At 42.9% G+C, this 27,827-nt stretch overlaps 1 pseudogene; it reads right to left on the reverse strand.

The window, feature by feature from the left end:
* Positions 1-442: 442 nt before the first annotated feature.
* LOC141642446 (MLP-like protein 31) lies at positions 443-13,590 on the reverse strand (annotated as a pseudogene).
* Positions 13,591-27,827: the final 14,237 nt, after the last annotated feature.

The following is a 27,827-nucleotide window of genomic DNA, read 5'->3' on the forward strand; positions in this document are numbered from 1 at the left end:
TGTTTTTTTATACTAATATGTTGCAGGAATAATCATTCGTCATTGCTATTAATTGAAATTGAAATTGAAATTAGCCTAAAGGGAATAGATTTATTTAATATGCCCTATGAAGCTTTTTTTTTTATGTGATAATCAATCAACTTTGCATATTTAAAAACGTCCGGTGTTCAATAAACTAAAGGTGTAATAATGTTAGATCATCATTTTGTTCGTGATATTATTCAAGTCGGTTTGATTATTCCCTCACTTGAACCTACTCATGAACATCTTGCGGATATATCTTCACTAAAGCTTTGTGCCATCAATTTGTAAGTGGCCTCTCAATACGTTTATTGAGATATTTTCTCTGAGGACACCCACTGCATCAACAAGTTTATGGAAAGACGGTCTCTCAGAACACCTAATGTAACATCAATCAATTGCCATTAGAAAATGTGGTATGATTAATAATAAAAACTTCTTTATACCATTAACCAAACCATGCATTATAAGCCAAACCACTACATATTAAAACAGTTTATTCAACATGAATTCAAATACACCAACACACACATTTCTTACACAAATAACCTTAAAAGCATAATATATAACAACAGTAACTCTCCCTTATGACGGATCACAGACTGTGAATATATAAGAGATCACTTGTTCATTTACTCAGTCTTTGCTGCCTCTGTTTTTGCCTCATTAAGATGATGAGTTTCAATATCCTTAGTAACAGCAATACAGAAATCAATCAACTTGGTAGGATAAGGCACACTTTCATCAATCTTCTCAAATTCAGAAATCCACTTAACCCCAGTTAGCTCACCCCTTGGTAACACATGAACTGTCAGAGTAAAACTCTTAAACTCTTTTAGTAGATCTCCATCAATTATCTTAAATCTCACCAACTGTTTTCATCATCTATTTCTTCAATCAGTTCCTTTGCCACGCATTTTTTCCCGTCTGCATATCGATTTTGTATATAAACGGATCTCGGTTAAATTATATTATAACTATGTGAAAAAGTATATCTCAAGTGTAGTATTTGTTCTTATCAAAGTAATATTCACGGACCACGGTTACATCCAGGGCCGTCTGGGAGATTTCGGTGGCCCTGTGCGAAATCTCGAAAAGGGGCCCTAACTAATACGACTAGTTATACATATACTTAATTTTTTTTTTTTTAAGTATATAATTTTTTACGATAACACAAAAAAAAAAAAAATTCTTAAGCTTGGACCTTAACCATTACCAAATTACTCGAAATATTGCTCGAAAAGTGAATTGTAAAACCACAATCGATGAAAAATTATCAAAAAAAACAAAAATATTGCTTACTATAAAAAATATCATCGGATAACAGATTATATTATTTATTACGGAAAATAATGTAATACTTGTTATGTAAGGCGTATATTATTAGTTTAAGTAAGAGTATATCATCTAGCCTTATTTCTTGTTTCACGTTTTCACTTACAGTGCCTTCCCTGACATTTCAGGACCCTATACGATATTTATAAAATAGGTCCTTATTAGTATTATACTCTATATTTCTATGAAATAATAAATTAAATTTTAAATAAGTACTTGAATTTTTTTTTTAGAAACAACTACCATTATTTTTTTCAAATTGGGTACAAAACAAAATACATATATATTGAATAAATAAAGATTACATCGTTAAATATTATCATAGTAGAGATGGCAACTGGCAACATGTCTATAGCCTATAGTACTAAGTGGATACTGGTTCAAGGCTTGTTAGAGGCCATTTTATTTCATTTTTACAAATTAAAATTTCAAAAATGTTGTTAATGTGAATCGAACTCGAGATGTGCAAGGTAATAATAAGGCATCCATACCAGCTGAGATGCAAGTTTCCCAATGTTGTCAAAATACGCTAAAATTTATATAAAAATAAATTAGAGTAGTTGCGAGAATAATTGGGCCTCTTGAAATTGGGGGCCCTGTTCCACCGCGCGGGTTGAACACCCCTTGGGCCGGGCCTGGTTACATCATATTATAACTATGTGAAAAAGTATATATATCAAGTGTATTATCTGTTCTTTATAAGTTTACTATCCACGGACCACGGTTAAATCATATTATAACTAGAGTAATTTATCGATTACACCCACGCTTAATACACATTTTTACATTTACTCCCACGTCAAATTTTTTTTGAAAATTACACCCAAATTAATAGCTCCGTTTATAAATTGCACCCAATGCTATTTTCCAGTGAAAAATTTTATGAAATGACGAATTTGCCCCCGTGTGTATGACTCTTTGTATTCTTGGGACTCTTCGCTTACTTTCCCATTTACAACTCTTTCACCTAATTTCTCCCAAATACTTCCCCAAAATACTTATCCTATAAAAATTCCCTAAAATTTCCGTCATAATCCAAATTAAACCTTAAGTATTGAGAGATTGTTCATCCATCAATATCTATCAAGGGTCGAAGTAGGAAGAAGGAAGCAGGAAAGAATATGGGAAAAGGTTGATTGACATTCCACTCAATATGTGATTACATATAATCATATACTCAATCATGGCTTAAGGACATCCTTTGATTATATGTAATCACATATGGGAAAAGATGGAATAGCTTGGTATTGCAGGGAACAATTCTTTTCCCATCACTTCCCAATCATGGCTTAAGGACATCCTAATTCTTGTGAGCAGTAAGTTAAGATGTGTTTTGCAAGTCGCTAAAGTTGATTTTCAACGAATAAGCAGATGAGGTTGTTGGGTCTTGGACAAACAAGTAATTGTCAAAAGTATCACTGATTTCCTGAAGTATACGGAAATTGCACCCAATGCCATAATATACAATGAATGATTCCATGCCTTTTCTAGCCTTGAGAGCAACGACTCTCTTACGACATCTTTATCATCCACATTCCAATTAAAAAACCGGTTATTGCAAGCCCTTTGTTATGAGATGATGAGGACACCAGATCTGGGACGAAGAGATGAAAGGGGTTTGTTGGGGTCAAGGTGAGTGGGCATTCATACGGTGGGACTCTCACGGCGGTGAGGCAGAAGTGGTGGTAAGGCTGATTTGGGGGGAGGGACAGAGTTTGGGGATGAGAAGATGGAGAAGATGATGTGTTTGGGTGATAATAATAATAATAATAATAATAATAATAATAATAATAATAATAAAGGAAAGAAGAAGGGCAAAATCGTCCTAAGATAAATGTTTTAACCAAACGATTTTCAAATTTGACGGAAATTAGGCCTGAATCCGACATTGGATGCAATTTGTAAACGGAGCAATTAATTTGGGTGTAATAAAAAAAAAATTGACGTGGGAGTAAATGTAAAAAAGTGGATTAAGCGTGGGTGTAATCGATAAATTACTCTTATAACTATGTGATTAAGTATAATAAGACGGTCTTAACTTAAAATTTCTCGCTACACTAGTTCTATGAAATTTCTCGCTACACTAGTTCTATCATCAGTTATGGATTCAACACACCAGAAGTCAATTTTGGTAGGTAGGGTAAAAAAGCCAAAATAAGTGATTTTAGCCCACTTCCATAATCCATTTTTTTCGGAGTTTACCTTCGAGCAAATAGCTAAATTCGCAAGAAAAATCATTGCCCGAGAGTTGGTAGGATGGAGTCAAGATCCTCTCCATTTTCTAAAAAGAAATGGAGAGGTCATTTTCTATTAACGGCCCAGATTGCATCTTGGCAATATCGGACGGTCACGGTTGTACATTTATGCATAAAAATATATGATTAATAGTGTTTAAAGGGTAAATATTATTTAATGGGTTTGTGAGGGGAAATGGAGAGAAAGAAATGGGGAGGATCTTAATTGGGGAGGATGACCCTTACGTTAACGTAAGGATTATATTGGTACCCAATTTTTATGAAATACAAGATGCGTACTAAACGATAAAAAAACTACTTAAGCCCTTATTTCCGCTCTATTATTTCCATCGGGTGTAAGAGGCCTAAAGTTAAGACGCTATTAAACAAGAATTAGTGCTAACAGGAACTAGACAATATGCTTAAAAAACTAAAAATGAGCAAATAAATAAATGATTATTGAAGGATTTACGTTCTCTTTTGACATTGTAATTGTTCCGGGTGTAATTCCAGAGCAAGTATCGTTACCACCCGTGGCTTGTAGAATAATGTCTTGAGTTGAACCCTTCTTGCCTCTATCGTACCTCTCGGCTTCTCCTGCAACAATGAACGAACTGAGGGCTTGGCTTTGTGCCAAGCGTACTCACTCCGACGCTCAAGTCAGTAAACTTAAAGGATTAAGTTGTGTTACTTGGCTAGGTATGTATTGTAGAGAGATAAGGAAGATATTACCAGATGAATAGTGTATTTAGGTTAAGTTCTGGGATCCTTTCCTCAATGAAGGTTGAGGAGTATTTATAGACTTTCACCTTTTGTCACGTAGTGGCCAAGTGGCCAAGTGGCTAGCAGGTGGAAAGACCGTTCTACCCTCGGCCGATGGACCTATGGCAGGCCGGCCGACGGGTCTTGGATATGAGTACGCGGATATGTGTCCCGGCGGGCTAGGTGCCAGGCCGGGACCCAGGTGACAGGCCGATGGATTGCGTCGGCTAGGCTGTCTGATATGTTGACTTTGCTGTGGATGTCTCTGACCTTGCTCAGTGTGTTGACTTGGTCAAAGGTGCAGAATATGCCCCATCAATTTGCCCCCAGCGTAGTCTATGCCGTGGTATGGGCTCCGATGTATGCTGAGCATATATTCTGCACAAGTAATTTTCGCAAATTTTTCTGTATCGGCTTCTTCTTATGCATCGGCGTGGCTCTTGTTAGGCCGTACCATATACCATATCCCCCCACCACATGGATGCGTAAAGGGCATCCGATGTGGAAAAGAAACATGACGCTGGCCGAGACCAGGGCTGAGAGTGCCGGTTGATTTTGATTGCCCCCGGCCGGTGCTTCCTAGCTTGGTTGATCAGGTGGCCGGCGGAGACTAGATACCTAGGAATTTGTTGAGGAAGATGAATAGTCGGAGAGATGTGAATGTGCGTGTTGAAGACGCTTGGTCACTGTTGCATTGATTGACGTTTAACTGTTGCGGCGATTGACATTCCGTGGTTGCATGCTCGACACGTGTCTGCTCGCCGATTTACCGTCGCTTCATGGGTCGTGCTCTAATTGGTCCTTCTTCATGGGCTTTTTCCCTATAAATAGGGCAGTTTTTCCGTGATTTTGGCCACCAATTTCGTTTTCTCAAATTTTTCCCAAAATCTTCATCTTTCTAAACTTTCAAGGGCTTCCTTTTTCTTCCAATCTTCAGAGTCTTTGATCCGGCGAGTGTTTTTTTCTTTTAAGGTAAACAAACGAATTTTTTCATCTTTTATTTCGTTAGTAATTGTTGTGAACATGTCTTCGCGATGCCGGGACTAGTACACTGCGTCGGGGGCCCTAGGTCTCCTTCTCCCGAAGTTGATCCTCAAATTCTGGAGGAATGGGAAGATGATGATTCTTTAGGTGATTTTGGTGATGACTTTGGTGATGATGCGGAAAGTTCTCGTCCTAATGAGGGGAGACAGTACGTCATGGATCACGGCGATGCCTGTAAGGTTCGTCTTGACCGTGCTTGGTCCCATAAGCTTGCCAGTTGTTCCGGCGGGAAACTTTTCGAGGACCATTTTTTCTTTGGTAGGGGATACAAAATTGTTATCCCCGAGGAGGGTCAGGCCGTATGTTGTCCTCCGCCGGGCTATACTGGCGTATACATGCGGCATTTGGAGTACGGGCTCCGGTTTCCGCTGAATGGGTACGTTATGGCCATAATTAGAGCCATGAACGTTGCCGTTGCCCAACTGCACCCGCTGGCTATGAGAACCATAATCGGTTTTGTCTGGCTTTGTCTCTTTAAGGGAGAGGCTCCGACGGTGAATTTATTCCGCCGACTTCATCTTCTTAAACCATCAATCCCTGGCCGCGTCGGATGGTACAGTGTGCAAACGGAGCAGGGTTATGTCTCTGTTGACAAACTTTCTTCTTGCAAGGACTGGCAAGGTCGGTGGGTGTACGTTAAAGTGCCGGATGACTATCCGCTGCCCCGCTCCTTCCAGCACCAGGTTAATTTGCGGTGTGAGACTAGGGCGGAGCATGACAGATGGGTCACTCGGAAGCATCTTAAAATGGATGCCAGCAGGGTCGTTCTCAAGGAGGATGAGAGGCTGGCAATGAGGCTCTTTGAGGTGGACAAGAGTGGGATGCCGAAAAGATGGATTCCCCCGACGCAGATCATTCTTCAGGATGAGCCGCTTTGCTATGTCGGCCTCATACCGGCCCTAGCACGGGGTGAGTGGGGTCGGTGTGAGGCCCATCACCGCTCTCAATGCTCCTGCTTTTCGAACCTCGATTTATTTCCTCTACTTGACTCTTGCTTTGTTTCTTTTGCAGACCACTTTGGACCGGACCTATCTGAGGATATCCTTCGGAGAATAGGGCTGCACAAAGATAAAACCGTTGCTAACTTGCATCCCAAGGCTCTAGCCCATGACCGCAGGACGTCGCCGAATGATCTTATGGAACAGCGGCTGAAGGTCTTGAGCAAGGAGGAGGCGCAGGCGAGGGTTGTTAGCGGCGTAGTGCGTCGGACGTGGAAAACAAAGTCTTCAGCGGCAACGGCGTCGACACCGGTTCCAACTCCCATCCCCTCCCTTAAGAAGGTGGAGATTGTTGATATTCCCGATGAGGGGGACTCTGATGCAGAGGGATCTCCCCTTATCCGTAAGAGGAAAGGGACAGCTTCTACCGCTGGCAAGGAAGTGCCTCCTCCGGTCAAGAAGGCCAAACATGGTACCTATCTATCCTGTGGCTCAAATTTAGTCGAAATATGTTGATGCTGATGCCTTTATTAAATTTTTGTAGATCAACCGCTGCCGGCTTTCGCTCTCATTGGGCAGCAAGTGGAGGGGATCTCTGCGCAGGTCGGTGATCAGGGCGTCACTGTCAACTCTTCATCCCAGAAGGCTTCCCTCTCTCAGCTGCAGCTGCACGCTGGTGGTCAAAGTGTCACCACCGTCCCCTCATCCCAGAAGGCTTCCGTCTCCCAGCTTATAGAGGAAGGTACGAAGCTGATTAAGGAGCTGGCGAGGTGGAACGTGGTTACCGGTGCTCGTCTCATGGAGCAGGAGAAGGCCGTTGCTCAAGCTGTTTTTGAGCGTAATGCCACTAAGCAGGTGGCTGCGTCGGCGAAGCTGGATCTCCTTAATGAGCAGAGGCTTAGGGGAGATGCTGAGAAGGCGCTCTTGGCTGAGAGAAAACTCAAGGAGGACGCTGAAAAGGAGGTCCTTGCTGAGAGAGCCAAGGCCGAGGCAAGCGGCGGCGAAGCGCGAAGTCTTTGGAGAAATGTAACCTTGTTCAGAGGCGTGTCGACCTCTATCTCCAGCAGAGGGACGAATCCAGGGGCCTGTTTAAGGCTCAGGCGGAGGTGATTCGGGGCAAAGAGGCCATCATCAAGCAAAAGGAGGAGGACATTGAGATGCTCCAAACCGTCATGCTCCCCAAACTGTGCGCTGAATTCCGGGATTTGGCCGAAGAAGCTGCTAGGGAAGTGATCGGGGAGCTTTTCCCTCTCGATGGTTCCTTTCCGTGGGGCCAATTTGACGAGCTGCTTGATGATAAGCTCGAGGCTAAGGAGAAAGCCGTGGCGGAGAAGGCCAATGAGGCGGTGAAGACGAAGATGGAGAAGGAAGCGGCCGCGGAGAAAGCAGCTCTTGCTGAGAAGGCTAAGGCGGCCAAGGAGGAAGCCGAGAGGATGAGGGCAGCTGATGATGCCGAGGCCAAGGCCGAGGTCGCTAGGGAAAGCCGCTGGGTTGCCCCTTGAAGAAGATGCGGCTACCGCTGCTGATGGCAAGCAGCAACAATCATAGGGAGACGGGCGGCGGTCACCAGGCTCACCTGGCGTCTCGGATTGCCTTATCTCTTCACACACTACTATGTGCTGCTTGATGAGAACAAGTTTACAACAGATCTGTTTCAGCCGTTCAGGGGCCAAATACTAAACCCTTCCTCTCTGCCATCTTTTGGCGCTTCAAATGATATACTTGTAACTTTTGCTTTTCTTTCCTTGTAGTTTGTACAACTTTGGCAGGTTGTGCTTTGGCTCATCCCAATGGGGACGGCCATTGTCTGTATTCTTTGTAATTTGCTGAAACATATTTAATAAGAGCTCGTTTACTCTGCCTCCGGCTTGGCCGAGGTCTTTTCTCATCCTTGTCTGATTTTTTTTTTTATGTTATTAATTGGGCGCCTCCTCTGCTTTCGCCTTGGCCTGGTCGAGGCAGTCTTAGAGTGCGTTCCTCAGCTGTGCAACGCTTCTGAGGCGTTTTGATCGCTTTGCGAGTATCAACTGCGCTGGTCGTGACCGTCGAGGTGTTTATTTCCTGAGTGTGATTGCCATTCTTGCCGGTGTGACGGTGTCAGCCGGCGAGTGCTCCATGTTACTGACTGCCGCTCTTGTCGGTGTGACAGTGTGAGCCGGCGTCTACTTCTTGATTCGATTTGCCGCTCTTGTCGGGTATGACGGTGTGAGCAGCGTCTATTTCTTGATCTCGGCTGCCGCTCTTGTCGGTATGACAGTGTGAGCGGCGTCTATTTCTTGATCTTGGCCGCTCTTGTCGGTGTGTGATGTGTGAGCCGACGTCTGTTTCTTTGATCTCGATGCCGCTCTTGTCGGTGTGACAAAGTGTGAGCCGACGTCATTTCTTGATAGCGTGTTACGTGGCGTCTACCACTTGGAGTGGCTGCGACGGCGTCTACCTCTTGGGGTGTGCTAGTGGCGTCTACTACTTGGGGTGACTGCGGCGACGGCGCTGTATTTCTTCATAGCGACTGCCGCTCTTGTCGGTGTGACAGTGTGAGCCGGCGTCTGTTTCTTGATAGCGTGTTACGTGGCGTCTACCACTTGGAGTGACTGCGACGGCGTCTACCTCTTGGGGTGACTCTTTGTGGCGTCTACTACTTGGGGTGGCTGCGACGCCATTGTATTTCTTCATAGCGATCGCCGCTCTTGTCGGTGTGACAGTGTGAGCGGCGTCATTTCTTGATAGCGTGTTACGTGGCGTCTACCACTTGGAGTGACTGCGACGGCGTCTACCTCTTGGGGTGACTGCCGTGGCGTCTACTACTTGGGGGTGACTGCGACAGCGCTGTATTTCTTCATAGCGACCGCCGCTCTTGTCGGTGTGTGTGTGAGCGGCGTCTGTTTCTTGATAGCGTGTTACGTGGCGTCTACCACTTGGAGTGGCTGCGACGGCGTCTACCTCTTGGGGTGATCGCTAGTGGCGTCTACTACTTGGGGTGACTGCGACGGCGCTGTATTTCTTCATAGCGATCGCCGCTATTGTCGGTGTGACAAAGTGTGAGTCGGCGTCACTGTTTCTTGATAGCTTGTTACGTGGCGTCTACCACTTGGAGTGACTGCGACGGCGTCGAACCTCTTGGGGTGACTGCCGTGGCGTCTACTACTTGGGGTGACTGCGACGGCGCTGTATTTCTTCATAGCGATCGCCGCTCTTGTCGGTGTGACAGTGTGAGCCGGCGTCTGTTTCTTGATAGCGTGTTACGTGGCGTCTACCACTTGGGAGGCTGCGACGGCGTCTACCTCTTGGGGTGGATCGCTAGTGGCGTCTACTACTTGGGGTGATCGCGACGGCGCCTGTATTTCTTCATAGCGATTGCCGCTCTTGTCGGTGTGACGGTGTGAGCGGCGTACTGTTTCTTGATAGCGTGTTACGTGGCGTCTACCACTTGGAGTGGCTGCGACGGCGTCTACCTCTTGGGGTGACTGCCGTGGCGTCTACTACTTGGGGTGACTGCGACGGCGCAGTATTTCTTCATAGCGATCGCCGCTCTTGTCGGTGTGACAAAGTGTGAGCCGTCTGTTTCTTGATAGCGTGTTACGTGGCGTCTACCACTTGGAGTGACTGCGACGGCGTCTACCTCTTGGGGTGACTGCCGTGGCGTCTACTACTTGGGGTGACTGCGACGGCGCTGTATTTCTTCATAGCGACTGCCGCTCTTGTCGGTATGACAGTGTGAGCCGGCGTCTGTTTCTTGATACTGACTGATGGGAAAAATTTACACTGATGGAAGGTTTGGATGATTTTTCATTAGGTAAAAAAAAACATGCGTCGGGGTGTCCAAAGCTATTTTGGACACCTCCGCCGCTACATCGATTTTTACGAGATTACCAACCCCCTAATGGCTCATCACAGGCACACCTTCCCAGTCAGCCACTAGTTGTCTCCATGAGGTCGCCCTCCTGCTGTAAGGACGGACTTTTTCCTTTTTCGGACTTCTTTGCCTCTTTGAGGGATTGCATGTTGCATCCTCGGGCAGCTATCTGGATGTTGATCACCTCATCCTTCTCGTTTTTGGAGACGAGCTTATGCGCTTCCCCCCGGTCCGAGACGTACATCAGTGTTAGGGCCCGGATGGACATCACCGCGTCAGCCTCGCTCAGGGTGACCCGGCCTATGAGAACGTTGTATGCGGACGAGCCGTCGATGACCACAAATTCAGCTAGGATGTTCTTGGCCGCCGTCTTTTCGCCGAAAGTCACCGGGAGTCTGATTGATCCCAGTGGTACCAGGCCGGCCCCAGAGAAGCTGTATAGTGGGTTGGTGCAGGGGCTTAAGTCTTTTATTTTTAGGCCGAGGCCGAGGAAGCACTCCCTGAACATGATGTTCGTGTATGCGCCTGTGTCGATCAGGCACCTCTTGACTAGGTGGTTGGATATGTCCAAATTGACTACAAGCGGGTCGCTGTGAGGAGCGATGACCCCTTCGTAGTCCTTTCTTCCAATAGTCATATCGGGGATATTTGCAGGGGGGATCCCTGAGTTGGGCACAAAGTTGATGGCCCGATATAGCTCGTTCGGTGTCGTTTGTGCCCATGAGCGACCCTCCGTTTTCGTTGCCCCGATGACAACATGAATCACTCCTATCCGCTCGAAGACGGACTTCTTATCTGAATCGCCGCGTCGGTCTTTTGGCCTTTTTAACGTACTTGCCGAGGCTTCCTTCCGGATCGGTTCCTCTATGGCATTCTTCAGATGGCGGCAGCCGTTGGTTAAATGACCGGTGTGGCCGTGGTACTCACAGTACTGGCTCGTGTCACCGTCACTTTTTGGCTTGGGGGGTCTCTCCCACTTCTGGCCCTCGTTTTTGCTCAGGGCGAAGACCTCGGCGGCTGATACGACGAGAGGGGTTTTATCACTATACCGCCCCGGTGGTACGTTCTCGAATTCCACCGGCGCCCGCCGAGTCCACATTTTCTGGTCGGATCGTCCGACCGTGACCTATTATTCTCACGGCGTCTTTCATCGGACCGCGACCCGTTGTTGTCACGGCGTCTTTCGTCCCGGGTGTCCTCCCGGCGACTCTTCTTTTCGAGTGCTCGGCCTCGCTGGGATCTACCCAGTCTTGTGATAGTCCTCCACCTTGATGGCTTGGTCGGCCAACTTCCTGGCGGCGTCCAGGCCTGTGCCTCCGCTCTTGATGAGCTCATTTTTTAAGGCTCCCCTTGGGAGGCCCTTCATCATCGCAAGGCCGACGGCTCGGGATTAATTTCTCGAATCTGCTGGACCTTTCCATCAAACCTCTTCACATAGCTCCGGAGAGACTCGCCTCCCTCCCCGTCCGATAGTCGGAGGTCGATGTCTCTACGGCTCTTCTCTTGTTGCGGGAATATCGGGCTAGGAAAGCGTCCTTCGGTCGGCGTAATAGTACACCGAGCCGTCGGGAAGCCCTTTGTACCGGCTCCGAGCCATCCCATGCAAAGTTGTCGGGAAAACTCGGCACTGAGACCTCATCAGTGTTCCCATACCGACATGTAAGATTCGAAAGCCTCGGTGTGGTCGGCTGGATCACTATCTCCTTTATATGATATGGGTGGCAACTTGAGCTTAGTTGGCACCGGGACTTCTAGGACGTAGGCGTTGAGGGGCTGCCTGACCACGTGTCGAACGATACGCGGCGATCGGCTCCTCGCATCCCTAACCTCGGCTCCTCCCCGTAGCGGGAGGGGCTCCTTCTTCGACTCGGACTTCTTCTCCAACTCGCCGAGTCGGACTCCTCGGCTCCTTTGGGGTAAGCCTCGTTCGTGCGGCGGGGACGCTGTCCTCCCACGAGTGCGGGAAGGACTTAGGTCTACCGCGCCCACTTTGGGCTCCCCCGGCGTCTTGACTGGGTTAGCTTCTCCTAGTGCTCCGTTCAAATTTCTCGGAGTCACGTTTAGGGCCCTGGTCTCCTGGACGGTTTCCGCCGCTCTTGTCGGCGTGACAAAGTGTGAGCGGCGACATCGATTAGGTCCGGGAGCATTTTCGGTCTCGCTACGTCAACCACATGCCCCATGATGGTGACCTGGTTTATCGGGCGGCGGCGTGTCGGGTATTATTGGCATCCCGAACTCGGTTGGATTACTCCGCCGGTGGAGGGCCGCACGACTCGCAGTTGTTGAAAGCATCATCTTGGTAGAACGTGGTTTCGTCGGTCACGACTGCGTCTTGTTGTTTCGACATTTTCTTAGCTTTTTGGGTGGGTTTTTGTTGTTTTTTTTTTTTTTTCTCTTTTTTGTTCGGGAATGAATGTGACTAGCTTCTAGTGTCTTTTCCCACAGACGGCGCCAATTGTTCCGGGTGTAATTCCAGAGCAAGTATCGTTACCACCCGTGGCTTGTAGAATAATGTCTTGAGTTGAACCCTTCTTGCCTCTATCGTACCTCTCGGCTTCTCCTGCAACAATGAACGAACTGAGGGCTTGGCTTTGTGCCAAGCGTACTCACTCCGACGCTCAAGTCAGTAAACTTAAAGGATTAAGTTGTGTTACTTGGCTAGGTATGTATTGTAGAGAGATAAGGAAGATATTACCAGATGAATAGTGTATTTAGGTTAAGTTCTGGGATCCTTTCCTCAATGAAGGTTGAGGAGTATTTATAGACTTTCACCTTTTGTCACGTAGTGGCCAAGTGGCCAAGTGGCTAGCAGGTGGAAAGACCGTTCTACCCTCGGCCGATGGACCTATGGCAGGCCGGCCGACGGGTCTTGGATATGAGTACGCGGATATGTGTCCCGGCGGGCTAGGTGCCAGGCCGGGACCCAGGTGACAGGCCGATGGATTGCGTCGGCTAGGCTGTCTGATATGTTGACTTTGCTGTGGATGTCTCTGACCTTGCTCAGTGTGTTGACTTGGTCAAAGGTGCAGAATATGCCCCATCAGTAATTATAGTATGTGCCTGAGCAAACATGTAAATAAGTGGTCTAAAGAGAATAATACCAAGGGTGTAGTCCGTAAAAATGATAGAGCCAACTTTGCCAAAATCACCCTCATGAACATCACAACCATGGATATTAGAAGGTGACATGGTGGCGATGTGGTGAGGTCTAGTGCTGAATATTTCATGAAAGACATCTCCGCCGCATGCGGCGATGTCAACCTCTACTTCAAACTTCCCTATAACCCTCATCTTCTCAACCTTAGTTTCTTGCTTCTACTTTTGTTTTTGTGAAAATAACTATGGATATTGATAATGAGATAGGTAGACACCATCTTTTGGTTGGTATTTATACAACTTACCAACCATCTTTTGGTTGGTATTTATTCAATATGAGAGAATGACCGGATGACATACTCTATTATTTGGCTATTATAAGTACGTGTATGCAGGGGCGGATCCAGGAATTAAAAGTATGTAGGGCTAGGTCGAAGTCGGTTCTCAGTTGTCATGTGAAGTTATATGGTTGCATGTATGTAAACTCCACGTAGTTTATTGTCGTAGCCTTGACCAATGGCAAAACCACTTTAATTAGAGTTATACGATACTAATTTTTTCTTATAAAAATATCCGGGCAAGTTTTTAAAAAGTATTTACTCGTATAAAAATATTTTCCAATGCTACCCACAATTTTGTTAATAGTTGCTTAGTAAATTAAATTAACAAATCATCTTATCTTACTATCCCGTCTACCTTTTTAAAATACGGAATATTCGTGTTTTTTTAATTGTTAAAATGACTAATACTAACCTTTTTGGAATTCAACTTAATGATGCAAGTATTTATCAGTAACTTTCTTTACAAACAAAGACCATATTATTACGATTTAATTAATGCGGCAACAAAAAAATAGGGAAAAACACAAGTTAGATACAAAGAGTATTGAAAGGACAAAAATAAGCAAAAATTGAAAGCAGTAGGTATCGAACCAGCGCCTAGCATCAATCCCACAACCTTATGATTGCACCTTTTACCAACTACACGACTCTATTTTGCTGAATGTCTAATGAACTATAAGATTTTAACTCTGAAAATGGGTTGGGCTGTAGCCCATACAGCTTAGTAGCTGGATCCGCCCCTGCGTGTATGTCGACTACTCTTGTATTATTATCTCCCTAATAATGAAATTTTGCTCTCTTTCTCGGATGGAAGTAGCTACTGATTTTGTTTGATTTAATAATTTAGATTTAGATTTTCGCCCGGTGTCACAATGTAAGTAAGCATTAATTGGTTATAGGGGTGTTAATGAGTCGAGTCGAGCCCGAGCTTGGCCTTGTTCGGCTTGTGCTCAAGAATCAAAACTCGAGCTCGAGCTGATCTCAAGCTTACCCGAGTTTGAAAAAAATGTGCTCGTTATAAAGCTTGCAAGCTTTAACGCGAGCTCGAGCCAAACTCGAATCCAAATCGAGCCTATATAAAACTGTTTATTTTTTTATTTTTTTTCTTTCTATATTTTCAATAACAAGCTAGGCTTGAAGGTTATATGTAAAAATATTTGGTAAATTAGCTTATAGGATCAGAACTGAACTTATTGGATCTATGTATAAAGTGACCTAAATATTAGGTATCTTATCATTTTACTTGTTAGCAAATGACATGTAACGGGAAGTACTAGATAAATGGGTAATTAGGTTCTGTTCTTTTGGACTGAAACTTATCTGATCTGAACTGAACTGAACTTATAGGAGCTGAACTGAACTTAACTTAACTTATAGGATCAGAACTGAACTTATTGGATCTCGAATCGAATCGAACTTATAGGATCTCGAATCGAATCGAACTTATAGGATCTCGAATCGAACTTATAGGATCTCGAATCGAATCGAATCGAACTTATAGGATCTCGAATCGAACTTAAATTAAGTGAAGTATAGGATCTGAATCGAACTTATAGGATCTCGAATCGAATCGAATCGAATCGAACTTATAGGATCTCGAATCGAATCGAACTTATAGAATCTGAACTGAACTTATAGAATCTGAACTGAACTTATAGGATCTGAAGTGAACTTATATTAAGTGACTTTAAGTCCAAAAGAACAGGGCCTTAGTCATACAAAAATTCTTGTTTAAGACGGAAATGCGGACATGTCCTTAAACAATAAAACTGATTAAATAGATGGATGAAATAGAAACAAAACATTAAGTAAATGACAAACTTTCGTCCTGTCTAATTCTATAAAATCGTGTTTGTCCTGTATTACTTGAGACGGATATAACCGTCTTAAGAAAAACAAACGATTTACCATAAATCATATGCACCGTCCAAGTTTAAAACAAAGAAAAAAGCAAGCCTGACAATACCATATCTCACACCTCACTCCTTGGTTACATTTAACGGAAAAGATAACCGCAGATCCTTATTGCTACGCTATGTCTTAATCCCTTTTCTCTATAAATATCCTCCCTTGCCAGTCTAACACCCTATGTCTTAATCCCTCCCTTTCTGAGTCTTCTTTTCATGCCCTCCGCGATTGTAGTTTCGCCTCTAGTGTCTGGGCTCGCCTCGACTCTAACTTTGACTTCACCACCACTGACCTTAAGCGCTGGATCTTTGATAATTCTACTTCTAGCCGCCCCCACTGAAACACTCTCTTCTCCTTTTTTTATCTGGCGCATCTGGCTTAGACGCTGTGATCTTATTTTTTCTCCGCTCACCCCTTTGCCCCTGACCACCTTCTGTGACTCCGTCTTTTCTCAGGCCTTTACCTGGATCTCTGCTCATGACCGCTCCCTTGCTGCCCCTTTGTTTGTCACCTCACCTGATGCCTTTTGCTATCCTGTTAGCTGGGCCCTCCCACCTCGTCACTGGCTAAAAACCAATGTTGACCCGGCCTTATCTCCCTCCTCCTCCTCTGCTAGCTTTGGGTGTGTCACTAGAGATTGGACCGGTACGTGGGTCTTGGGTTGGTCTTCCCGCCTGTTTTCCCCCAACCCGTTTCTTTGCGAGCTCCTGGCCATTCGTGATGGGATTAGACGGTCTAGTGGTCTTGGGCTTGATGTTTTGATTGCCTCTGATTGTTTGGACGCCGTTTCCTCTATTTTGCGAAATGATGTCCCTTGCGGCCCCTTTGCTAACATTATCCTTGAGTGTAGGGCACTTTTACAGGATTCACCCCGGTTGAAGCTGGGTTTTGAGAGGAGAACGGCCAACCGTGTTGCAGACTCCATCGCCCGTTTTTCTCTTTTAGATACTAGCCCTTTCATGGGATGTTTTGAGTGGGACTGCGTTCCCTACTTTCTATCCGAACTTTGTATTTCTGACATTGTTTTGGCATTTACGCCACTTTCCCCCGACCCTCCCCTTGATGTAACTGAATTCTTTCGCTTTTTATTTTAACGATCATCTTATCCAAAAAAAAAAGCCATATATTCACATAATTGAGGTCCTTTTAGTGTGGTTAACTCAAAAAAATCATGATGTTGTAAACTTGTAATAGAGAATTCAATCTCTTAGGGTTCGGGTTGTCATTCACGTTAGTCTCAAAAATGGCCGGCATGAATATAAATACTGCCATTAGTGGGTCAGTATTTGTCTCCCGATCAAATAATTCTTGATTTTCAGATCTCCGCCCGTTCCGGTTCTTTGATTCTAGTACAACGATCAAGAAAAAAAATAGGTCAATTATTAGGTGTAAAATGGACCAAACTGAGTATGGAGTATTTGATTATCCATCACAAACATTTTTAAAATAGAAATTAAAGACGAACAATTAAATGAGACACCCAAAATAAAATCGACAAATAAATAACCGGGACTGGAAGAATTATTTAATTTAAAACGGAACGTGTTTGTTTGGCCCGACAACAAGAATCGCAAATATCCCTAGAATTCCAAATTAAATCACACCCAACTAGAGACTGAAAGGAAGGTAAAATACTACTTGAGGGATGACCGAGTCTCCTGTGCCAAAGCCGCGCGTCACCACCAGTACTCGCTTTCGCCACAATTTCTCGATCATGCCTTAGAAAATAAACTCCATCCTTGTGCTCACCCCGTACAATCTTCATCCTCGTAGATTGGTCCTGTACAATACAATGGTCAGGATAAAAAGTCACAACACAATTATTTTCTTTAATTAATTGTTGTACAGAAATTAGATCACAAGTAAGAGACTGGACGAATAGCACGCGTCTTTGAGCACAAAGTTCTCGCCTAGCACGACACGTCCGTGCTCGTTTGCAATAATATGCGTGCCATTAGGTAACCCAACTGTTGAAGGTTTACCACTCCGTAATTTGCTCTAGTAGTTCAGGCCTACCTGTCATGTGGTTTGATGCACCAATATCAATCATCCAATTACCACAAATTTGGTTTTTCATACCTAGTGTCTTTGAATTACCTCCTGGCTTCGCTGCTAACAAGCTCCTGACCTGCACTATCTCTTCTGCTATCAGGTCAATTTTCTGTGAATCCGCATCACCGGTTGAAGCTGCATTAGCAACCTGAAAGGTATTGCTGTTTCTGTGGGTTAATATCCGTATACTACCCTTCGAATTAAGGATTATAACGCAAAATATATATGTAGTTTATAGTCATAAAACGAAAAACATGATGAAAACGATAAAGATGTAGAAATCAACCTCGGGTCCTTTGTAGTGCGGCGTAAAGATCAGAAATCAACAGAGATTTCCTCCTAATTGAAACACCCAAGACCGTCTGAGATTATGCCCTTGTGCTAGAAGAGAATTCTCTAATTGTCTTGCAATATTGAGAGAATTTGTGTGAGGTTTTCTTAGATGAGAGATCTAGGTTTAGAGAGGATGAATTCCAAAACCCTAGCTATGTTGTAAATGAATTAGCATTAGGTCACAAAAGAGAGAGAGCTCTCTTTTGTCTAAAACCCTTCGGCCAAACCGAGTGAAGGAGCCCAAATGGGCTTTTCATTTTCTCTTCACTTAAACTCGCGGTCCGGTCCATAGCTTACTAAGTGTATACGACGCGGTTTAATTATAAATCGTTATCGGTTATCGGAAATTAAGGCATCAACTAATAATACGGGTTAGTTGAATTATTAATACATGTCCGACAAAACAGTATTGTATAATTATATTCAATACACATTTAATTAAATATAAAACGTTTATATTTAATTTTACGAATTAACTGGTTAATTCGCCTTTAGCCCATGATATTTAATCCGTATTAAATATAACATCTCAACATCACATTTTGACTAATTATTAGTCAAATAACTCAGACTAACTGGTTAGTCAAATTTGGCATCTACATGACTGTATTTTCATACCGTCACATCACTCAAACGTATCCTATAGGTGTGACTTTTAGGGACCAGTTGATCACCGCCATCTGTATGACAATAACGTCAAACTTATCTAGCAAGCCAACCGTTATTGATAAACGTGGATCAACTGATAATAATACCAAAAGTATGCCCTTTGATCCTTTTAGAGGTTTATAAGTCCTTGCACTAAATGTTAAGGACACCAACCCCAACAAGCTCCCACTTGTCCGTACAAGTGTATGTGCAATGACGTTATCCGCACTAACTCGGAGGACACAAGTTCCAACAAACTCCCACTTGTCCGTACAAGTGTATGTGCGATAACCGATTCTCATATTCATTTAAAATTTCTCCCACTCAATGTAAAACAATTTGCAGATCCGGATCCGCAAAGGTCGTATTTTACAATCGATCCGTATCTAGAGTGGTTTCCCCGACTAGAGAGTAACTTAACCGATAAAACGAATCCGTATCCGAGCATGGCCATGCATTTCGATTCTGACTCCTCGAGTGGCCCCGAGAAATATCGAGTACACGATAAAGGCTGAATATTTCCTTCAACTCGACTCCTTCCGATCTAAGCACGCATGAAATGACCAGAAAAAAATCTACTTGGCCCCTGTTACGGATGACCGTGAGAAAGAAACCAAAGTCACCCAAAAACTGCCGTAGTCTCAAGAGACAGTCGATAGTCAAAGAATCGACTCTTAGGATCACCATGGAAGTCCTATCCACGACCGGGCACGAATGTTATAAAACATTTAGGACTCCACGTCGATGTCACAATTGTGTCCTACGAAATATCCGTATAAATCGCCTCGTGATTGGTGGTCAACCGGTTGACTTATGGCTCGTTGAACCCACCATCAACCAACGTCACGAGAATAATTGCGAGTTATCGGCTCATGTGGGCAATTAAGGACTAACAAGATATGATGTTTGTTCAGTTCACTTTGTGGTGTTCAAAATCGTCGTACAATTCCACATGAAAAAACAAAATATATATATAAAATATCAAAACGATGATGTCGTATAGAGTACAAAGGAGAATGAATCTGATCCATAAAAGAGTACTACAACTCAGGAACACGTTTGATTCCCATGGAATTAACATGCCCTTCATGCTAATCTTGTCGTAATGGTTTAGTGAGAGGATCTGCTATATTAACATGTGTAGCAATCTTTTCTATCACTACTTCCTTTTGCTCCACGTAATCTCGGATTAGATGAGCTTTCCGTTGTACATGTCTAGACGCGACATAGTACTCGGACTCAGTCGTAGAATCTGCTGTAACATATTGTTTGGAACTCTTCCAGCTGACTGAAGCACCATTAAGAGTAAAAACGAATCCAGACTGAGATTTCGAGTCATCTCGATTCATAAGTCAATGCCCAATCTTTAGTCCTCCGTAGGTACTTAAGAATGTTCTTGATGACCATCCAATGTGAATTACCCGGATCTTTGTTGGAATCAACTTGTCATACTCAATGCATATGCCACGTCAGGACGTGTGCATATCATGGCATACATGATTGATCCTATAGCCGAAGCATAAGGAATCCGTGTCATGCGCTCTTTCTCTTCCGGTGTCTCTGGTGCCTGAGACTTTCTTAAATGCACCCCTGGAGCCATAGGAAGAAACCCCTTCTTGGAGTTAGTCATGCTGAATCTCTCTAGGACTTTGTCTATGTAAGACTCCTGACTGAGAGATAACATCCGTCGTGATCTATCTCGATAGATACGGATGCCCAGAATTCTTTGTGCCTCACCCAGATCTTTCATCTGGAAATGGTTTTTCAACAATACTTTCACCGAAGATAAGAGAGGTATGTCATTCCCAATCAGGAGTATGTCGTCAACATACAATATTAGGAAGACAATCTTGCTCCCACTCGACTTGATATATAAACATGGTTCCTCGACCGATCAAGTAAATCCATTTTCTTTTATCACTTGGTCGAAGCGATGATTCCAACTCCTTGATGCTTGCTTAAGTCCATAAATGGAACGCTTAAGCTTGCACACTTTCTTAGGATGTCTTTGGATCGATGAAACCTTCGGGTTGTACCATGTACAACTCTTCCTCCAAAAAGCCGTTTAAGAAGGCGGTTTTCACGTCCATTTGCCAAATTTCATAGTTATGAAAAGCGACGATCGCTAAGATAATCCGAATGGAACGCAGCATGACTACGGGTGCAAAAATCTCATCGTAGTGCAAACCTGGCACTTGGGTGAAACCTTTAGCAACTAGTCGTGCTTTGTAGATATCTTGTTGACCTTCCACAGAATGCTTTATCTTGTAAAGCCATTTGCATTGAAGGGGACGAACCTTAGCAGGTAAGTCAACAAGATCCCACACGTTGTTCTCATACATGGAGTCCATCTCGGATTGCATGGCCTCAAGCCATAGCTTTGAGTCAGAACTGGTCATGGCACCTTTATAGGTTGCGGGTTCACTACTCGTTAAGAGTAGAACGTCATCTATATCATGTTCCTCGACCATACCGATGTATCTGTCCGGAGGAATAGAGACTCTTCCCGACCTCCTAGGTTCCTCAGGAATGTTAACCGCAGCCGGGATTGAAGGAATAGGTTCCTCCAATAGTTGCTCGGTATTTGGTTCTGGAATCTCCGACAGGTCGAAGGTTCTATCACTCTTTGCATTCTCGAGAAATTCCTTCTCTAAGAATGTCGCACTAGCCGCAACAAAAAACACGTTGTTCGGTTGGCGAATAGAAGTAATGACCAAGTGTTCCTTTAGGATAACCTATAAAGAATGTCTTGACTGATCGCGGGCCGAGCTTATCCTCGTGTCTCCACTTGACATAAGCCTCGCAGCCCCAAACCCGTATAAAGGACAAGTTAGGGACCGTTCCTTTCCATAGTTCATATGGAGTCTTGTCAATGACTTTAGACGGACTTGTTAAGTATTAGAGCGGGTGACATAAGAGCATAACCCCATAATGAATCGGGTAAAACCGTGTGACTCATCATGGATCGAACCATATCAAGTAGTGTTCGATTTCTCCGTTCGGACACACCATTCAATTGAGGTGTTCCGGTGGAGTTAATCGTAGGGCAATCCCACAGTCTTTGAGGTGATGATCAAACTCGTGAGAAAGATACTCGCCACCACGATCCGAACGCAGTGTTTTAATCTTTCTACCCAATAGGTTCGCACCCTATTCGGTATTCTTTGAATTTCTCAAAGGATTCACTTTTATGCTTCATTAAGTAGACATAGCCATATCTACTTAAATCGTCCGTGAAAGTGATGAAATACCTATAGCCTTCTCGTGCGGTGATTGACATAGGTCCACATACATCCGTGTGTATGAGTCCTAATAGGTCAGCAGCGCGCATTCCAACACCTTTGAAGGAAATACGAGTTATTTTACCGATGAGACATGATTCACACGTGCCAAATGATTGAAAACCAAAGGCCGAGATAGCTCCATGTTTGATGAGCTGTTTTACGCGTTTCTCATTAATGTGTCCCATACGGCAGTGCCATAGATACGTTTGATCTTTGTCACCAACCTTTAACTTTTTATTCATTACGTGTAATATTTCCGTGGTCTGATCTAAAACATAAATTCCGTTCATGGAGACTGCCTTGCCAAAAATCATATCGTGTAATGAGAAAATGCAATTATCATTCTCTATTACAAATGAAAATTCAAGCTTGTAAAGTGCAGAAACTGAAATAATGTTTTGGAAAGACTGGGTACATAATAGCAATCATATAATGATAACTCAAATCCGCTAGGAAGCTGGATCACATATGTCCCCTTTGAGATGGCAGCTACTCTTGCTCCATTCCCAACACGCAGGTCCACCTCACCCTTTACGAGGGGTTCGATGTTTCGGAGCCCCTGCACATGATTACACAGATGAGAACCACAACCAGTATCAAGTACCCAAGTTCCAGTAACTTGCGTGGTTAATCTCAATCATATGAATAAAAGTAGTAGAGGAAGAAGACATACCAACAGGTTTAACACGACCTGCCTTTAAGTCCTCATGGTATAATGGACATGTACGCCTCCAATGCCCAGTCTTGTGGCAGTGGTGACACTCCATGTTACCATCCTTGCTCTTTGTCGCGCCTGATGAGTTGCTCGACTCACCAGGACCACTCTTACCTGAACCTGACTTCTTGAACTTCGGTTTACCTCTTTCGCTAGGTTTGCCGAGCTTTGCCCTTACCTTTCCCTTTGTTGGACACAACGAGAACATCTTGTTTCAAGCTCCCACTGAACTTCATGTCCTTCTCGGTGCGTACGAGAAGGAGTGCGATTCATGGGGAGTCTTCTTCAAATCATTCATATAGTAATTCGCTCTAAATTGCGAAAAACCATCGTGGAGTGAATGAAGCATGCGGTCGATAACAATGTTCTCGCTGATGTTACAATCAAAGGTCTCGACTTCTCGACATTCTCAATCATGCTTTGAGAATGTGTGGGCTAACCGGTTGGCCCTTTCGAGTCTCGCATCAAAGAAGCGAGTGGTATGCTCATAAGTCACGATTCTCGGTGCTTTCGAGAATTCCTTAGTGAGCGTGGTGAAAATCTTGTTCGCACCATGGGCTATGAAGCGTTTCTGCAAATTGGATTCCATTGCAAAAATGAGTACGTTTTTAATCGCACCCGCTTCCATACGGAAATCATTAAACTTGGTGATTTGAGCTGACTCTAGCCGTGGGACCTGGGTTTGCGGGAGGGGCTCTAATAAATATTTGAGCTTCCCATCGCCAATGCAGCATTCCGTAATGCCGCCTCCCGGTCTCGAAGTTGGATCCATCATTCTTGATCGAGTAGACCGATTCATCCGATTCATGAAGATCCGAAGCCAGGACTCACGGTCCAATGTGGCACTTGGCATTGGGTCGTTAGTTGGACCAGCCATTTGTTATAGCGATTTTAAAATTCGTGATCTACTTTGAAAAAGAAAGAAAAACAAAACGAAATAAGCAACTCATCGAGGTGATTTAAGTCTATTAAAATACATTTTAATCGTGTAGACTCATTGCACTTGCATAATTGATCTCCCTCAAGAATGATACAAGTGATCCCAAGACTCAATTTCGGTAAATTGATAAGCCAACTGTTTAGCTAATTCTTCAGGAAGAACTCTTGGTCGATAGATTTCCGTAAATCCTATCTATAGTCCACCATAGTCACAGGATCATACGAGTGACCATAGTGTTGAGATAAAATAGGTCAATCGGTTCCAACTTACCCGACGTAGAAGGGGTCATATTATGCCTACCGACGAAGAAGGGACTCATTGGAGTTTGACCTATAAAGACCGTTCTCAATTTTTGTTTATACGAGGAAGATCCCACCAACTTAATTATAATTCATTTTAAGTGAACGAATAACTAGCGTCTGCGTGAATGAATCAATTTAGGTGATGGCTTAAAATCGTGTGACATGAGAATGTCAATGAAAACTAACTCGTGACCTCTATATGTGTCGGTTTTTTTCATGCAATAATTAGGTGGTTTGGTTTTTAGGCGGAAAATGATGCATATTATCGTTACGAAAAAATAAATAAATGAATGCAATACGTAAATAAAAATTCCTAGTGTGGCCTATCCTAGTAAAATAAAACATAAAACAACTTTGGAATCCACCGTTGGACCCGAGAAGCTTGTCTTGATGTTCCTTCTTGATCCAAGTAGCGGGAGTGAGCATCCGGTCTCCAACTTTAGTCTTCTCAAAAATTACAATTTAAAATTTACAAATATAAACCTATTTACATTCTAAATAAAAACTGTAATTAAAAGAAATAAAATGGAGATACGAGATCTCAAAATACAACCAAGACCGTGTTCCATCATTACGGTAACACGTTCTACTAAGGCCACACTAAGTTACAACCGTTTGCAAAATAATTAAATACGTAATTAAAAGGCATTCAAAAACATACAAAATTAACAAAAACGATAAATAAAATGCATCAACTAAAAATAAAATTATTCGTGACATAATTCCGTAATTATGTTTAATTTTTATCCAAACCACCAAAGATAATTAAAATTACATGACAAAACCGCTTCAGTCAAGTTAATTTTAATCCGAGATAATCCGTTACAATAAATCATGTTAATGTAACTTTATTTTACGTGGGTGAACCGTTTCACTAATCAAGCGAGAGCATAAAAAAAAACGTTTTATGCATTAAAAAGGCCGAAAAAAAAACAAAAGAAATTTTTTTTTTTTTTTTTTTTCTTCTCTGTACTGTACGTGAACAGTACCAGGGGCCTTCAAAAAAAAATTTTTTTTTTTTTATTTTAGCAGAAATGCCGAGAGCCTTTAAGGCCAAAAACAAACTTTTACACGGCTCAATTTGAGAGCAATGAAAGATCAAAACAAAACGGTTTGATTAAAACACAATTGCAATTTACTCTAATCCGGATTAAAATAAAAATACAATTGACATGTTCTTCACATTTTGTTGTAATTATCGATTAAAACAACAAATCGCTAAGAACAACACGAAAACAAGAGATCGAACGATCTAACAAAACTTGTGGCACGCAAACCAATGCAATAAAAAACAGAAAACAGGCCGTGAACAGTGACGGCCACACGGTTTTCTTAAAAAAAACAGATTTGCCGAAATAAAAATTGCCACACGAAATTTTATGCAATTATTTTGACCGATCTTTAACATATAGCGATGAATATCGATTACATAGACAATATGCAAAGATCAAAAAATAAACAAACATCACCGTGTAAACTAGACACGGATCCCAAGGCACAAAACAACAACAAAACGCAGCAATAAAAAAAATATTGCCGAGAGGGAAAAAAATTTGAGCCGTGACAAATTTTTTTTCCAAAATTCATCGATTTCAAAATCGTTTAATGAAAAACACATATAAAAAATTGCGTGGCCTCGCTCTGATACCACTTGTGGGTTAATATCCGTATACTACCCTTCGAATTAAGGATTATAACGCAAAATATATATGTAGTTTATAGTCATAAAACGAAAAACATGATGAAAACGATAAAGATGTAGAAATCAACCTCGGGTCCTTTGTAGTGCGGCGTAAAGATCAGAAATCAACAGAGATTTCCTCCTAATTGAAACACCCAAGACCGTCTGAGATTATGCCCTTGTGCTAGAAGAGAATTCTCTAATTGTCTTGCAATATTGAGAGAATTTGTGTGAGGTTTTCTTAGATGAGAGATCTAGGTTTAGAGAGGATGAATTCCAAAACCCTAGCTATGTTGTAAATGAATTAGCATTAGGTCACAAAAGAGAGAGAGCTCTCTTTTGTCTAAAACCCTTCGGCCAAACCGAGTGAAGGAGCCCAAATGGGCTTTTCATTTTCTCTTCACTTAAACTCGCGGTCCGGTCCATAGCTTACTAAGTGTATACGACGCGGTTTAATTATAAACTGTTATCGGTTATCGGAAATTAAGGCATCAACTAATAATACGGGTTAGTTGAATTATTAATACATGTCCGACAAAACAGTATTGTATAATTATATTCAATACACATTTAATTAAATATAAAACGTTTATATTTAATTTTACGAATTAACTGGTTAATTCGCCTTTAGCCCATGATATTTAATCCGTATTAAATATAACATCTCAACATCACATTTTGACTAATTATTAGTCAAATAACTCAGACTAACTGGTTAGTCAAATTTGGCATCTACATGACTGTATTTTCATACCGTCACATCACTCAAACGTATCCTATAGGTGTGACTTTTAGGGACCAGTTGATCACCGCCATCTGTATGACAATAACGTCAAACTTATCTAGCAAGCCAACCGTTATTGATAAACGTGGATCAACTGATAATAATACCAAAAGTATGCCCTTTGATCCTTTTAGAGGTTTATAAGTCCTTGCACTAACTGTTAAGGACACCAACCCCAACAGTTTCCTCTGCCTCCACGGCCTCCTCTCCTTCCACGGCATCTTCCTCTACCTGGAAACCCGTGTTTCGAATAGCAATTCTCCTCAATGTGGTAGAATTTCTTGCAATATGTGCATCGATCTGAAAGTGTCTCCTCTTCATCTTTTTTGGGGTTGCTGCCATGTCCTCTTCCATCTCCAGCGGTTGTCTTGACTGCCATTGCAGCATCATTTACCACTTCCTTAGCCTTCGTCACGACCCTATGCCTTTCCTCCCACAGCACGATAGCATATGCTCTACTTAAAGATGTTATTTCGTCATCCATCAATAAGTTCGTGCGAATGTGGCCATAGGAAACCGTGTCGAGTCCCATCAGAAATTGGTGGACCTTTTCTTCCTCACGTTCTTTGGCCAATGCGGCTGCCGCTCCGCAAGTGCACGGAGGTACACGGCTATAATTACCCAACTCATCCCATATTGCTTTCAATTATGTGTAATACTCAACAATTGATTGATTCTTTTCTTGTTTGCATTCATTAAGTTCGTTTTTCAACTGATGAACGTGAGGTGCATTACCAGTTGAATAGCGCTCCTTCAATTCCTTCCAAATCTCTATCACAGTTTCGGAAAAAGAAATGCTTGGATGTAGCTTGACGTCAATTACATCCCTTAACCATGCTTTAACCATGGCGTTACATTGTCGCCATGCTACGCTTTCAATGGTTTCTTCGTCATTAGCAACTACCGGCTTCTCGATTCCACATGATGACATATTTAAAAATTTATTAGTTTATTTTCTAATTTAGTTATCTCCTTATCTCAGTTTTAGGAAGTTTAATTATCTATTATATCTTTTAGGTAATTTATTATTTAGCATGAATAAGAAAGATCTCATCAGAGATACTAGGTCGTTATTAGGTTATTTTTGAAGCCTATATAAGGCGTGTAATTGCGCTCACAATAGACACGTTGAATATTGATATTAAAATTGAAGCTTATTGCTGCGTGCAATTGTGCCTCCGGTTCGACGCGTTCGTTCCAAACCCGGTTTCTGACTGACACGTTTTCAGGCTTAAACTAGATCGACTAGCAATATGTCTTGCAACATCGATCACGATTGGTTAGATTATAGGTCTAATCCAAGCATATATCCGATTGCCTAATTCCTGGTTCGTTGTTTCTTTACTGTTTTCGTGCCTTGTTATTGTTTTCGTTTGTTTCATTATTGTGCTGCTTCCGCGAATCAACGAAAGCTATCAACTTTCGTATCACTTCTTCACTGCTCCCTCGACAAAACCCAATTTATTTTTGGCGTCGAGACCATTCTGTACTGCATCTGCCCAAATCTCATAGTTTTCACCATTAAAAATCGTTTGTGTTAACATCAAACTCGGACT

This window comes from Silene latifolia, chromosome 2 (assembly GCF_048544455.1).
Source record: "Silene latifolia isolate original U9 population chromosome 2, ASM4854445v1, whole genome shotgun sequence".
Lineage (NCBI taxonomy): Eukaryota > Viridiplantae > Streptophyta > Magnoliopsida > Caryophyllales > Caryophyllaceae > Silene > Silene latifolia.